This window comes from Schistocerca americana, chromosome 1, assembly GCF_021461395.2.
Source record: "Schistocerca americana isolate TAMUIC-IGC-003095 chromosome 1, iqSchAmer2.1, whole genome shotgun sequence".
Lineage (NCBI taxonomy): Eukaryota > Metazoa > Arthropoda > Insecta > Orthoptera > Acrididae > Schistocerca > Schistocerca americana.
The window spans coordinates 591170480-591186604 of NC_060119.1; the positions used below are offsets into that span (position 1 = coordinate 591170480).

General features: G+C 45.1%; 1 pseudogene; it reads left to right on the forward strand.

Annotated features, from left to right (window-relative positions):
- The first annotated feature begins 8685 nt into the window (after positions 1-8685).
- LOC124556719 lies at positions 8686-8803 on the forward strand (annotated as a pseudogene).
- Positions 8804-16125: the final 7322 nt, after the last annotated feature.

Below are 16125 nucleotides of genomic sequence, written 5' to 3' on the forward strand. Positions count from 1 at the left end.
TAATGAGCACATACTATGGACTGAGATTAAACCGAGATGAGCGATAAAATTAACATTCAAAATTCGGGGCAACGAAATAGACGAAGTGTCATATCCTGCCCTGGAAACAAAAAGCAACATGACGAGCGAAGTAGACGGGTACATGGAAAGAGTGCATTCCTGGCCAAACGAAATCTACTGGTATCAAACATTGTTCTTGATTTGAAGAAGAAATTTCTGTGGATATACTTTTTGATCACACCCCTGTATGGAAATGAATCATGTTTTATGGAAATATCGGTTAAGAATAGAACAGAAGTGTTTGGCATGTAGTGCTATAGAAGGATGTTGAAAATAAGGAAGGTGGAATGATAAGAAATGACGAGGTGCTCTGCAAAATCGCCGAAGAGAGGAACATGTGGAAAATATTGACAAGAAGAAATAAAAGGTGGTAAATTTGTGGTAAGTTCCTATGGGACCAAACTGCTAGCGTTATCGGTATCTACGCTTACACACTACTTAACCCAACTTAAACTAACTTACGCTAACGACAACACACACACCCATGCCCAATGGAGGAATCGAACCTCTGACGGGGGAGCCGCGCGAACCGTGGCAAGGCGCCGGAGACCGCACGGTTAACCGGCGTGGCAGAAAGAACAGGATGATAGTACATGTGTTAAGATATCAAGGAATAACATCCGTAGTAGTAGAGGGAGCTATAGAGAAAAAATTGTAGACGAATTGCTTTGTAGTATGTATATCTCGTGAGAAGACTATGAGGATAAAATTAGAGACTTTCGAGTCCACACGAAGGCTTACCGGCAATCGTACTTCCCGCGAACTATTAGCAACTGGAGCGGGTGAAGTAACAGTGGTGCACGAAGTGCCCTCTGGCACACACCACAAGGTGATTTAAGGAGTATATACGTATATGTAGTTGGACCAATTCGGCAGTAACTGCAATTACTAACGAAGACGAACCTCTTGTGCCGCACTGGTACACCGTGACATGTTTTGCAGCCTACTGTACTTCACATCACAGCTGGGTGTAACAGAGACAGTCTTAAGGCAAATCTTCTGGACGTTTGCCTATGAAAAGTGTAATAGCAGGGATGCAATAGTTAAGTAGTGTACAGTCTTAACACAATACTGAAGATAGAGAAAGATACCAGCATCGGTAACTGACGTTTAAACCAGTACAAGCTGCGCAGCCATATGAAATGATAAGAAAGGGAAGATTGAAAATACGAAATTCTTACGAAACGATGACCATGCTTTTGAAAAAAGTAATAAAAATATTGTACTTTAACTGTCTGATTGGCAAGGGAAAACAACGAAGACACTTTCGTAACAATTGTCATCCTTGAGGTCAATAGATACAGAAACAAAAAATGGTTCAAATAGCTCTAAGCACTATGGGACTTAACATCTGAGGTCATCAGTCCCCTAGACTTAGAACTACTGAAACTTAACTAACCTAAGAACATCATACACAACCATGCCCGAGGCAGGATTCGATCCTGCGACCGTAGCAGCAGCTCGGTTCCCAGCGCCCAGAACCGCTCGGCCATAACGGCCAGCACGCAGAAACAGAAATCGTATATTACGAATGGTGTCACCTTAATTTTGGCTTCTTGTTGCAGGCTATGATCTTTTTTTCTTTATGGATCCTGGTTTGTGGTCATCGCAGTATAAAATACACATTTGCACCCGTCTTCATCAATTACTAAGGCATTTCCTACTTTATTATAATCTTGGTCTTTCTTCGATTTTTTTTCACTGCCACTTAGTATCCTGTTTCTTATACACTGAAGCAAGGCAACTCATCCACTTCAGGAGTTGGTGTAAATATCCCAAATAACTGGTTACAAAAGTGCTGCGTACAGCAGCCTTTTCTTTTACTGGATTCGTGCTTCCTATAATTCCATGTAAATACTTGGTGTTGTTGATGTTGTACGAGTATTCAGTCCGATTCTTCTCACCCGCACCGCCCTCCTAGCTTCTCTCAGGTATTTCTTTTCTCCTCAATTCGATTCTGTATGTAGGTCTTCACTAGTTATGCGATCTACCCATCTAACCTTCAGCATTTTTCTATAGCGCCACATTTCAAAACATTGTATTCTCTTCCTGTATGAACTGCTTAAAACCCACTTTTCACTTCATACAAGACTACAGTCTAGACAAATACCTTCAGAAACGAGATGCTAACATTGAATTTCTGTTCGATGTTAACGATGGTTTCCTTGCTATAGCCAGTCTGAATTCTATATCCTCTCTACATTGGCCATCTTTAATTTTGCTCCCAACCAGCAAAACTCATCTCTTACTTTTAGTTTCTCATTTCCTAGACTAATACTCTCTCAGCACCACCTCATTTGATTTGACTACATTACTTCTGTTGAAGCTCATCTAATAACCTCTTTTCAAGATAATATCCATTCCGTTCAACTGCTCTTCCAAGTCTCTTACTGTCTCTGAGAGAATTAAAATGTCCTCAGCAAATCTCAAAATTTTATTTCTTTTCCGTGAACTTTTAACTCCTTCTCCTAATTTGTCTTATATTTCCATCACCGCTTCCTCAAATACAGATTGGGTAACTACTGCTTCCTTTTCATGTCCTTCGATTCTTATAATTGATGTCTGATTTTTATACAATCGTACATTTAGAGAAAGGTTTCGATCTATGAAATTATGAAGGCAACGCGGCCGGCCGGAGTGGCCGAGCGGTTCTAGGCGCTACAGTCTGGAACCGCGCGACCGCTACGGTCGCAAGTTCGAATCCTGCCTCGGGCATGGATGTGTGTGATGTCCTTAGGTTAGATAGGTTTAAGTAGTTCTAAGTCTAGGGGACTGATGACCTCAGATGTTAAGTCCCATAGGGCTCAGAGCCATTTGAACCATTTTTTGAAGGCAACACGGATAAAAGTAAGGGAGCGAAAGGTTGTCGACCACATACAAATCGAGTATCGACAAGTAAAACAGTTCTATATGGGAATTAGTATCACACTCACGTCCTAATACATTTCGATCTATCCCGAAAGCGCTGTTAGTAATTTCCATTTCACCGTAAAAACACCACTGAGTCTATTTCAACGCTCAAGGTAACACACACTCACAATATGAGTGGACAGAAAGAGGCACTGTTCTCACTAGATACAGTGCTGCCTATAGATTAATGATGTATTCCGAATAGCGCAAGTCCAGATAATGATCGATACAATTACCAGTCTTACAACATTTTATATCACTAACAACTAATCACCACTACTTCTTCCTCAAAATAATGTCTCATTAGGCATACTGAATCCTAATTGGAATTCAGCTACTGTAAATAACAATATGTATTCAGTTCATCCCAAATGTTTTTCTCTGTTAGCAGCTAGGTTACCATACCCCGCCGGCCAATACATCCAGTCGACTACAAACTCGAACTTCAACTGATTTCAGAAAACCATTCAGATAATCAGTGACGACTATAAAAAGCAAAGGAACTCTTTTACAATGCTCGATTTATGGCTGTCCTTTAGTTCTGCAGCTACCTGCTTCAGTGGGCGTTCTTCAGCATCCATTGCGCGTAATCCAGCGTTTCTGAGTTCAGACCAGTTGTAAGCTAGTTCCTCTCAAGAAAACTTCTGTAACATTAAAACAAAATTTTCATATTAATTACAAGATATTTGTACAATTACACTCTACACTATTTAGACACAATATTTTCATTATTACACTCCTGGAAATGGAAAAAAGAACACATTGACACCGGTGTGTCAGACCCACCATACTTGCTCCGGACACTGCGAGAGGGCTGTACAAGCAATGATCACACGCACGGCACAGCGGACACACCAGGAACCGCGGTGTTGGCCGTCGAATGGCGCTAGCTGCGCAGCATTTGTGCACCGCCGCCGTCAGTGTCAGCCAGTTTGCCGTGGCATACGGAGCTCCATCGCAGTCTTTAACACTGGTAGCATGCCGCGACAGCGTGGACGTGAACCGTATGTGCAGTTGACGGACTTTGAGCGAGGGCGTATAGTGGGCATGCGGGAGGCCGGGTGGACGTACCGCCGAATTGCTCAACACGTGAGGCGTGTGGTCTCCACAGTACATCGATGTTGTCGCCAGTGGTCGGCGGAAGGTGCACGTGCCCGTCGACCTGGGACCGGACCGCAGCGACGCACGGATGCACGCCAAGACCGTAGGATCCTACGCAGTGCCATAGGGGACCGCACCGCCACTTCCCAGCAAATTAGGGACACTGTTGCTCCTGGGGTATCGGCGAGGACCATTCGCAACCGTCTCCACGAAGCTGGGCTACGGTCCCGCACACCGTTAGGCCGTCATCCGCTCACGCCCCAACATCGTGCAGCCCGCCTCCAGTGGTGTCGCGACAGGCGTGAATGGAGGGACGAATGGAGACGTGTCGTCTTCAGCGATGAGAGTCGCTTCTGCCTTGGTGCCAATGATGGTCGTATGCGTGTCTGGCGCCGTGCAGGTGAGCGCCACAATCAGGACTGCATACGACCGAGGCACACAGGGCCAACACCCGGCATCATGGTGTGGGGAGCGATCTCCTACACTGGCCGTACACCACTGGTGATCGTCGAGGGGACACTGAATAGTGCACGGTACATCCAAACCGTCATCGAACCCATCGTTCTACCATTCCTAGACCGGCAAGGGAACTTGCTGTTCCAACAGGACAATGCACGTCCGCATGTATCCCGTGCCACCCAACGTGCTCTAGAAGGTGTAAGTCAACTACCCTGGCCAGCAAGATCTCCGGATCTGTCCCCCATTGAGCATGTTTGGGACTGGATTAAGCGTCGTCTCACGCGGTCTGCACGTCCAGCACGAACGCTGGTCCAACTGAGGCGCCAGGTGGAAATGGCATGGCAAGCCGTTCCACAGGACTACATCCAGCATCTCTACGATCGTCTCCATGGGAGATTAGCAGCCTGCATTGCTGCGAAAGGTGGATATACACTGTACTAGTGCCGACATTGTGCATGCTCTGTTGCCTGTGTCTATGTGCCTGTGGTTCTGTCAGTGTGATCATGTGATGTATCTGACCCCAGGAATGTGTCAATAAAGTTTCCCCTTCCTGGGACAATGAATTCATGGTGTTCTTATTTCAATTTCCAGAAGTGTATTTAACCTGAAGTTTATCTCTGCGTAAGGTTGCGCGACACCTTACTTACGTGAGGCATTATTCTCATTTTCGCGAGTCACGCAGAGAGTCCAGTTCTATGGTTAAAATCCGATTCCTCGTTGAGAGACGAGTTCCATTTCTAGCATGATTTTGCTGACTTCTTCCTCGCAGTGTAATGACTACGTCACCTAATATCAGTCTCATACACAAAAATGTTTCATACGGCTCTGAGCACTATGGGACTTAACATCTGAGGTCATCAGTCTCCTAGAACTTAGAACTACTTAAACCTAACTAACCTAAGGACATCACACACATCAATGCCCGAGGCAGGATTCGAACCTGCGACCGTAGCGGTCGCGCGGTTCCAGACTGAAGTGCCTAGAACCGCTCGGCCACTCCGCCGGCCTCATACACAGAGACATGGTCACCATAAACTGCACTCAGCTCTACACGAATTTACTTTGAATTCTTTTTCAGTAAAGGAAAGTAATTATCGTTTAAGCTTCTATCTTCTTGACGTCTCCGACGTATTATTCCCAGTGCGGGTTGTAGTTTTCATACTGCGGAAGGCTGAGACATTTATCGATCGGAACTATGATGCCAGACTCCCTAATAACTTTACAGACCGTACCTGCTTTCTTTCTCATAATCAACTGCTAAATAACACTTAATGCTAACTTCAAGATAAGGCCTATAGATGGCACGTTTAGCCACCGGAGTCACATTTTGCAGCACTTTAGATCGACAAACTTCACTAAAAATGACAGGTTTTCGAGAGATCTGTAACATTATGTAAAAATTAAACTGTATATTTTCGTAATACGCCATTATAGGCATATTAATATCGGTGGATGCTTAATATTTTTCCTTTTTTCAATTCTGAACTATAAATGTTTATTGCGTCTCCAGTTCACAGCATTTAAGAGTTCGCGCCACGAGACAGTGACGTTACCGCGACGTCACTGTTGTACGCTGTTATTGGCCGACAGAAACAAACCAAGCAGCCGTCAAGTTGAATTAAGTGTTAACGAAGCTAATATGCATGATTTGGTGGATTTCACATTTATATTTGAGCATTACGAAAATATGCAGTTTAAGTAGCACACCGCGTTTAAGATTTCTCCAAAGCGCTTCACCTCTAGTTCGGTTTCTTGTAATAAAGTGTTGAGAAATGTGCCGTATTTGATTAAATATGCTACCAATTCATACTATGCTGTCTTTATATTCACAGTATGATGCAGTTAGTAAAACAAAAAAACAATCATTACAACAGAGGCACAATACGCTGACGTAAATAAAGATACTAATAATATACTTTATCCCGCTGTCCGCAAGCAAGCAAATTCTTAGCAGCTGAAATTAAAGACACGTTTCAAGTTCGTATTTCCTACAATCATTAGTGAAACAGTCTCTCGGTTGTGACACAAATATTACTGTAATATAGTGCACTCTAGCGAGATATTCACAGACATAGCGTACCTTTCCTACAATGGACAGAACTGTCAATGTCAGCAATGCAAAAATGTGTTTAACATTGTCAGAACATTAATACGGGATATAGATTAAAGACGCATGACAGCGTAATATAGGTAGTCAGTCCGCCCGCTTAGCTGGGTGGTACCGTGTTCGCCTCCAATGCAAAAGGGGCCGGTCTCGATTCCCAGCCGGGTTAAAGATTATCTCCGCCCTGGGACTGGGTGTTGTGTTATCCTCATAATCATTTCATCCTCATGTGACGTCGACTGAAATACGACTTGCACTTGGCGGCCAAACTTCCCCGGATGGGGTCTCCCGGCCAACGATGCCATACGCTCATTTCATTTCATAGATACTCAAAGACAAGGAGTCGAGAGTGATGGTTAACCCACTCTGTTGATTCACTTTCGAGTTGTCGAACGTGACGATCATGTGAAAATTGATACGACATCCATAGACTACACTACGGTGTCGACTGCATCTTTGTCGAATTCACCCACCCCGCCGCGCGCCGCCCACGGCTACGCCAGACACGGCAGTTCCGAACCTCCCGCCAAAGCGCCGCCGGGCGAAATTTCATTTGTTCACTCGTCGTTCTCCGAGAAGTAGCGCGATGCACACACTCCAACCGACTCTGATTGGTCGGCACAATTGACGGCAAACTCAGATACTGGGCATCTACAGACTTATCAGCATCAGTGTAGAAGACTGCAGTGAGAACAATGCGTCGAAGTAACACGATGCTATAACTCATTACTATGTGTCAATGACTTATATAAGTCTATCAACATTCAAGAATATTTATTACAATCAAGAAAATTATTATCGTTATGTAACTCAGCGCCACGGAAGAACCTACAGCATTGTAAGTTGTGTATAGCTCAATTATTAAGCTACAGAGCGTAAAAATTTTTATTAATGTGTTACCTATTTGTAGATGTCTCGTTGTATTTAGTGGCCACCTCAGCTACCACTTCAACACATACAAACGAGCCTTCTGGAAGGCCGTAAGATCTTTACTCCGTTCAAGGCAAGTCGGCATACCTTTGTTAATGGAGCTAACGGGAATTTCAGCCACAGTCTATGGCACTATGTACCACTTGCTCCAAAAACACCACTCATTACCAGCAGTTCCAGAAAAGTTGACTGTTATGATCTAAATAAATGTGGGAAGCATTCGAAATTCGTTCTGATATTTTAAACTCTGTAGTTTTCTCCTGACAACACGAAATTCACACCAGCTCCTCGAGTGGCAGAGGCGACAAACACTGAATGTTTTTGGCAGCTTTTTACAGCCGAATATTGTACCTCAAGAGTGTTGCTGAAGTTTTCTGATTTTCAGACTTTCGTAAGGTAAGGTCCAAGTACTACGCAAGGAAAGGCAATAAAGATACATCACTTCTGCTGCCTGATAGGCATGAAAATAATGATAAATGTAGAGTAAGTGGTATAGGTCCTGATCAAGATACTTTCATAAAAATGCGCTTGCAATTAATATCCAGTTGCTTTGGTACAGACTTACGTCCTTTCTAGTAAGATTTCTCCATACGTGCTAGAACCATTGTGTGGAATAAGAAAGTATTGTTGGTTGATTAATTTGGTGAGTGGACCAAACAGTGGGGTCAACGCTCCCACCGGATTAGGGATGGACGGGGAAGGAAGTCGGCCCCTCCCTTTCAAAGGAAGCATCCCGATATTTGCCTGAAGCGATTTAGGGGAATCACGGAAAACCTAAATCAGGATGGCAAGAAGCAGGTTTGAAGCGTCGTCCCCCCGAATTACAGTCCAGTATGCTTAACACTGCGCCACCTCGCTCGGTTGATATAAGCATGCAGGCGTTTATCCAAAGGTCAAATGATACGATCATTTGAACTGCAATTGCTATCTTGCAGAAATTGCGCTGCTGTCCGCACGTCGTATGGAATCGGCGGTTCGCATAACATAGTAGGCCTTGGTTGTTAGCATGGTAGTTCAGCTCAGCGTTGGCCAGCCAGGCGCTATCACTGCGTTCGATAGTGGCTGGATTGTGGTGCTCGCCGCATGAGGCACCCCATTTCCGAGCTCGTATGGGTACTGGAGGCAACGCCCTTGCCGCAGTGGATACACCGGCTCCCGTCAGATCACCGAAGTTAAGCGCTGTCGGGCGTGGCCGGCACGTGGATGGGTGACCATCCGGGCCGCCACGCGCTGTTGCCATTTTTCGGGGTGCACTCAGCATCGTGATGCCAACTGAGGAGCTACTCGACCGAATAGTAGCGGCTGCGATGAAAGTAAACCATCATAACGACCGGGAGAGCGGTGTGCTGACCCCACGCCCCTCCTATCAGCAACCTAAATCGAGGACGACAAGGCGGTCGGATGGTCCCGGTGAGCCACTTATGGCCTAAAGACGGAGTGCTTATGGGTACTGGACTTCTCACGTGACATGCTGTGTAGATTGTACAGTGAGTACCGTGAGTATTCGTAGGAATCTGCTCCCACCACCTGAGCCAACTTTCATAGGCAACAACGTGTTAATGATACGGTCGCTGTTGATTTTCAGATCGCTTGTCGACTTGGGGTAAAAGGGCTACCGCCCTACACCTTTGCAAGCTACACACCAGAACACAGGGATTATCGTGGGAGCAATAATACCCCTACTGGACGCTCGACGCACGAAAAATTTCATAACACATTTTTCACATTTTATACCACAAGATTTCTTTATATTTCTGACCAGTTTTGTCAGATCTTGTGGCACATGTACCATGTGGTGTTACAGTGAGTTTAAATAAATGCGAAGTTCGTCTTGACTGATGACTCATGATGCATGTTGGTAGACGTAATGGTAAGGTATTCAGAAGAGATGATGAATTCATCTCGGCAACATGGTGCTGGTCAGTCAGGATGAACATTACATGGAATGAAAGAGGTCATGGATACGTCTGCTGTCATCTGTCAGCGACAGAGGACAGAGAATACACAACCCTACTGTTAGATCATTAATATTCGCTAGTTCACCTAAAATCCAAGAGAAGAACTGTACCTTCAGCAAAATCCACCACGCCACTGTTCAAGTTTTTCATCAGAATGTTCTGCGGAACTCTGGTGAGATTAGGATACATGTTTACCTCTTCACATTCTCTAACCCTCCACCTCAGTCCAACTCGACATATCGGGTTCACGCTTCAGAAAGACGTGTGCGTTTGAACTCAGCTCCAGCGAAATATCCCGAAAGAATAGTCGGCGGGTGAGTGAGCATGAATCGAAATCGTGCCTGAAACCCCTTCCCAAAACTTTCGGTGCGTTGTCTACTCTGTATCACAATCCGTTGATCCAGTCAGCATGGTGATGGATATTGCCATATGCTGCGATGTAGTTATTGCTATTTCAGCTGCTCTTCGGTATTGATTCCACAGAGTCTTCCACAATTCTTACTCTCTGATGTTTTCTGTAATCTTTTCCTCTCCTGTGCCAACCTTTTCATCTCAGAGTAGCACTTGCAACCTATGCCATCAATTATTTGCTCGTTGTATTCCTATTTCTGTCTTCCTCTACAGCTTTTACTTTCTTCAGCTCCCTGTAGTACGACAGAAGTTATTTCTTATGCCTTAATAAATGTCCTGTCGTCCCGTCCCTTCTTCTCGTCAGTGTTATTAGCCGCACGTAACAATCAAACTTGTTGTTCTATAGGCATTTCTTGTTAGAGAAAAACTGGCAGATCCGAAGCGATTATCTTATTCTGAATTAGGATGAAAGTTAAACTTCCTGGCAGATTAAAACTGTGTTCCGGACCGAGACTCGAACGCAGGACCTTTGCCTATCGCGGGCAAGTACTCTACCATTGAGCAACTTAAGCACGACTCACACCCGTCCTCACAGCCTTACTTCTGCCAGTACCTCTTCTCCTACCTTCCAAACTCCACAGAAGCTCTCCTGCGAACCATGCAGAACTAGAACTCTTGAAAGGAGAGCTTCTGTGAGCTTGGAAGGTAGGAGACGAGGTACTGGCAGAAGTATAGGTGTGAGGACGGGGCGTGAGTCGTGCTTCGGTAGCTCAGATGGCAGAGCACTTGCCCGCGAAAGGCAAAGGTCCTGAGTTCGAGTCTCGGTCCGGCACACAGTTTTAATCTGCCAGGAAGTTTCACATTAGCGCACACTCCGCTGCAGAGTGAAAATCTCATTCTGGAGGACGAAGGCTGACCGAGATGGAAACGTCATGAAGCTCTTGAATCAAGGCTGCTTAGCGCTCATATTAGTGGTGTACAAACCACTATGCGAATTAGTACTCGAGAAACGAGAATAAATACATATGTTGCATATTGATGTTTCTTCGCTGTGAACAAAGTTACACATGCATTGAAGGCAGTTGTTTTCATAAACTGAGCCTGACGTGGGCGCGCGGACAATGACGTCATCCCACTGCAGTACGCTGCGGCACTTCCTGAACACGGCGGTTGACGTGTACGCCGTAGAACATCCGGAGATGGTGGCCGCGAGATAGGGAAGAGTGGAGAGAGCCATCAGCATACAATTGCTTGGGCCGCGGATACACTCTCTCTGAGACGGAAGCGCCGCTGGTGGCCTATGCTCCTTGCAGAGAGAAGACAACAGGCAGTCTTTGCCGGGCTGCCACGGTTCACAATGTGTGCACAGTTTTCCATTGTTCACTTTACGTTTCTTTTTATGAGCACTTGAAACCAACAGATTCTGTTACTATGAAAGAGGACTAAGAATTCGTTGATACCGTACGTTAGTATGTTGCTGGTTGGAGATGCGGTACAAGACTCTACTCATCTCAATTACATTATCGGTACCGGTATACTGATAGAGCTATGTCGCGCAATATATCTTGAGGCCTATGACATGAATTTAACCTCAAAATAAGTTGTGTATTACATCTTTAGACGTGGATATGCTAAGGCGTGGCAAAAAAAGGAATACCCACGAAACATTTTTGAACGTAAATGATTCGAGTTGCAGTTCTTTGTGACAAGTATAACGGCCACCAGACTGCATTAGTACTGTGCGTCTTCTGTGTTGTTACCAAAGCTAGTAGTGTACACAAGATGCGCGAGCAGCGCCACGTGTTGAGTCGCCACTGTGAGCTATACGGACATGCCGTGTACTCGTACGTGACAGCGTTATCAGAACGTGGCGGTGTTGAAAGTGGCCTCGATGTAGGTGTCCATTTGCCGGGTATGTCTAATCGTGCAATATCCAGATTTGTGGGACATTCGGATGTGACAGGGGCCCGATGTTATACCGTACGGACAGGCGAGGGTAGGCAGACTCTTCGTCAAGATCCCGGTCGACCGCGTCAGACGACCACAAGAGAGGATCGCAGAATTGTGTGCCAATGACGAGGCAGTCGCTTCACATGTGAGCGCACCACCCGAGAAGAGATAATGGACTCCTTGCGGTATTCTGTGTCATACCGCGCCATCGGTCGAAGACTACCAGCTGTCAGACTATGGAATTGCCATCCGTTGCATAGATTACGACTAACACCATAACACAAGGGACCGTTTTACTGGTGCTGTGATCGGGAAGCAGGAACGGCTAGTGAATACCGTAGCATTCTGTTCAGCGATAAATCGTGGTTCGGCATTTTCAGAATGACCATCGTAGGCGAGTATGGCGATGATCTTGGGAGAGGTTCCATTCTTCCACTGTTCTGGAGATGCACAGCGGTACTACTTCTGGCGTCAAGGCGTAGGCAGTCATTAAGTATAATTTCTGGTGACAGCTTTTAGTGATTGAGGGCACAACGGGACGCCACAGACATCTTGTGTCACTATGTGCTGTCTCTCATGCCACAGTATTCCAGTGTCACTTTACAACATGACTGTGGACGTCCACACCTGGCACCTATCTCTGTGAACTGTCTGCATGATGCTGAGGTACTCCTGTGGCCATCAATAACCCACAGATGTATCTCTGATAGATGTGTGAGACGAGTTCGAACCTCAGTTCCGTCCCAGTGTCATTATCCAGGATTTGAACAACTAGTTACATCAGTTGTGGATCAAGTTGCTTCAGGAGAGGGTGCAACGGATTTATGACTCCTGGTGGTGAAAGAAACAATTCCATTGCCAGTATTTGGCCGGTAAGGGAAGAAGAGGAAGTGGCATGAAGTTGCTGATCGTCAGACATACCGCCAACGTCCTGAATTGACCTCTCCACAGTGTCTCATGAAGTTAGGGAATGTGACTCTTTTGATGGTGATCCGTTCATCGGATTGGGTCGTGAAGCTTGGCGGTCCCCAAGGCGCTATTCGCGACGAGTAGGCTAACTGCTGGCACCAGTTTTCACACACTACCTTCTCATCATCAAAAATGCGTTCAAATGGCTCTAAGCACTATGCGACTTAACTTCTGAGGTCATCAGTCTCCTAGACTTAGGAACTACTTAAACCTAACTAACCTAAGGACGTCACACACATCCATGCCCGAGGCAGGATTCCAACCTGCAACCGTAGCAGCAGCACGGTTCCGGATTTCTCATCATCATCATCATTGCACCACAGAAGACACACACAAAGTACACGCATACAATATTACAAATAATCTGTAAAGGGAAAAGTTGTAAATAAACAAACGAAAAGTGGCTTTACGTCACCTGAACCGAATCAGTGCTTGCTCCCAGGCAAGAGGGAGTTCAAAATGGCTGTGAGCGCTATGGGACTTAACTACTGTGGTCATCAGTCCCCTAGAACTTAGAACTACTTAAACCTAACTAACCTAAGGACGTCACACACATCCATGCCCGAGGCAGGATTCGAACCTGCGACAGTAGCAGTCGCGCGGTTACGGACTGCGCGCCTAGAACCGCTAGACCACCGCGGCCGGCCAAGAGGGAGTACGGCTTTATACTGACATGCAGACTCGTACGACCAAGTTCTCTGTAGATTTTTCTCGACTTTGGAATCAGTGAAATGACATCACACACCCTCTCAGCCTGCGAAGTGTCTTTTCCTTTCCTCTTTTCCTCGTGTGTGCTTCACTTTCTTTGTCTGTCAGTGTATGCCATTTCTCTGCCCACGCAAATTACAGAATGTAAATTTACGAAATAACTTGAGATTATTAGAAACTAAATTATTGTTTATTGCTTTTAAGAACATGAAACTGAAAATTTTAGGCTGAGGCGACCAATCTGCGTAGAAATCAGGCCAACAGATTGGGACTGTTCAACTTCAAAGGTGGCGAAACAGAAAAATTCAGAGACGAACCCGGAGGCAAGTTTTCCATTCTTCCGAAGGTTCGACAGGGAGAACGGCGTGACGGCCACAGGCTATGGTGGACATGATGGCGTGAGTGAATGACGCATACACAAGAGGCTTCAAGTGAAGGCAAAACCATTAGTTCCGGAAAGGTGAGCCCATCGATTTTCCTGAACTAAAAAGTATATAAAACGGTGCGTCAAGAATTGAAATATTTGAAAGATTCACAGGCAATAAAATTTCCGTGACATTTGATTGGAGAAGAAATAATCGTTCGTCACATTTTGTTCTAGTAAAATTATTCAGACTGAGTAACATAACACAACTGACGAATAAGACGTCACTGAATGTAGGAAGATTACTTACTGGCGCATCAGGCCGCGTTCAGAGCAAAGCTTAACAGGGTGGCCCGATAGCATGTCGCCGGTGTCGGTCGAATCTGAGTGGCGAAGTACGCTGTGATAGAAAATTTTGGTCTTTGTAGACTGCCTGGTGAAGGGTACTTTTTACTGAATCATATACGAAAGTCGGCTCCTCTCCGTCTCACGGATGGAGCGTAGGAATAATCAATGCTTCTTCTTGGGCTCCTGTACATGAGCGATTGTTTCCATAATTTATCTACACAGACACGTACGGGGCTGAAAAAAAAGTGATTTCTACACTGAAAGATAGTCTTCCAGTTTTCCAAGCACGTTCTTGAGAGACGTATGACACATTGATTCGAGTTCTGCAGGTTAAGATTTTTCCACGTTTCTGTTCCACTTTCTCTCCAGTCAGTCAAATCTGCGACCATTTGCGCCACCTTCCTCCTATTGACAATGTTTGGAAACTGAACAATAATTTCTGGCTCATTTTAAACCAGTCATTAAAATATTTTTAGCTTGGAAAAAAGAACACACAACTTGGGAATAGCTAACCAGTTCCAAAGCATTGACTGTTGCACAGCGACCAGCGCAGCGCCGCGAAACGGCATCAAGTAGGCGCTGACCAGAGCGCCAATGAAGAGTGCGGGCTGCGCCACACATCGAGGAAGACAAGGGCTTAGCGCCGCCTGACAACGCTGACTTAACCAGCCGCCCATAGCTGGTCCGCCCAGTTTGTACATTAAACTTATGCAACCTCTTGGTTGTATGCCTTATATACTGAAAATTGCTCCTGTCAGCGATGTTTAAAACGCTGCCTCTCAATTTATTTATATATTTACAGTATTTTTTTTTTTCCAAAGAACCTTATCCTAGGGGGCATTGACCCGGTCGTCTCAGTCTAATTACGCCCTGCCATTCTAGCTGAATAGTTTGCTTAATTTTATGGTGATTCTTTTCGGCACATCCTCTTGGAGTAAACAACATTTCGCGACGCGACGCAGTTCTATCCAATGAGGGTGTCTCTGCAACAGCCCACGCTGTTGCTTAGCAACAGTCCGAGACGAGGGGGTTGGCGAACAACATGAATGTGTCTGTCCGCGATCAGCAAATCTTAACAAAACCAAGAAATACAGAAAGAACGCGGAGCAACGACAGCAGCCAGAAGGTAAATCGTCAATAAACATCTGAGATGCGTCAGTAAGCGGCACCCAGGAAAAAGGCGTCAAATCGACTGCCCCTTTCTGAGGAATCATAAAGTAAATTCTCGCAAGCATGTGCATGTAATGAATATGGAGGTATGCGACTCTGCAGCTATATTCAGCACAATTCCATTCACGAAACAAATCATGCAAACTGTTCTTTACGGCTTGTCTGAGGCAGTTACTGTTGGAGAAGCATAAATGTTACGATCGTGTAATTACAAGAAAATTGTGATACTCTATTACAAATTATACGAGTTGAGTATTAAGTTTATCATTGAGTACAAAAAATTATTTCTAAGGAACTACCTACATACAGCTACGCGGTTTATTGCAAAACTCATAATGTTTTTTATGTATGCATTTCCGCATGCTCTTTGTTACCTGTCCATAGGACGTGTCTAGGCGATACACAATTTCTCTCCATCTCTCTGGCAACATTTATTCCATCACCGCCTATGCAGCATTTTGTATTCGTGCCATAAACGTTTTCACATTAGGAAATGGTGAACTGAAGACTTTATATCAAGGAAACCGCATGAGAAAAGTCAAGAGGTGTTATGTCTGGTGAATTTGGTGCCCACGATTTTGGACTGTCTGTACTGTTCTCTCTGTCTGGTAACGTCCCATCCAGTAACTTAAGAACAAGTAATAGCCAGTGTGTCACGGTACCATCTGGTTGGAACACAAACCTCAATTGAAATTCTGTAAAGCAATGCCGAAGTGCATCCATAAAAACTTCAGGAGTAAAGC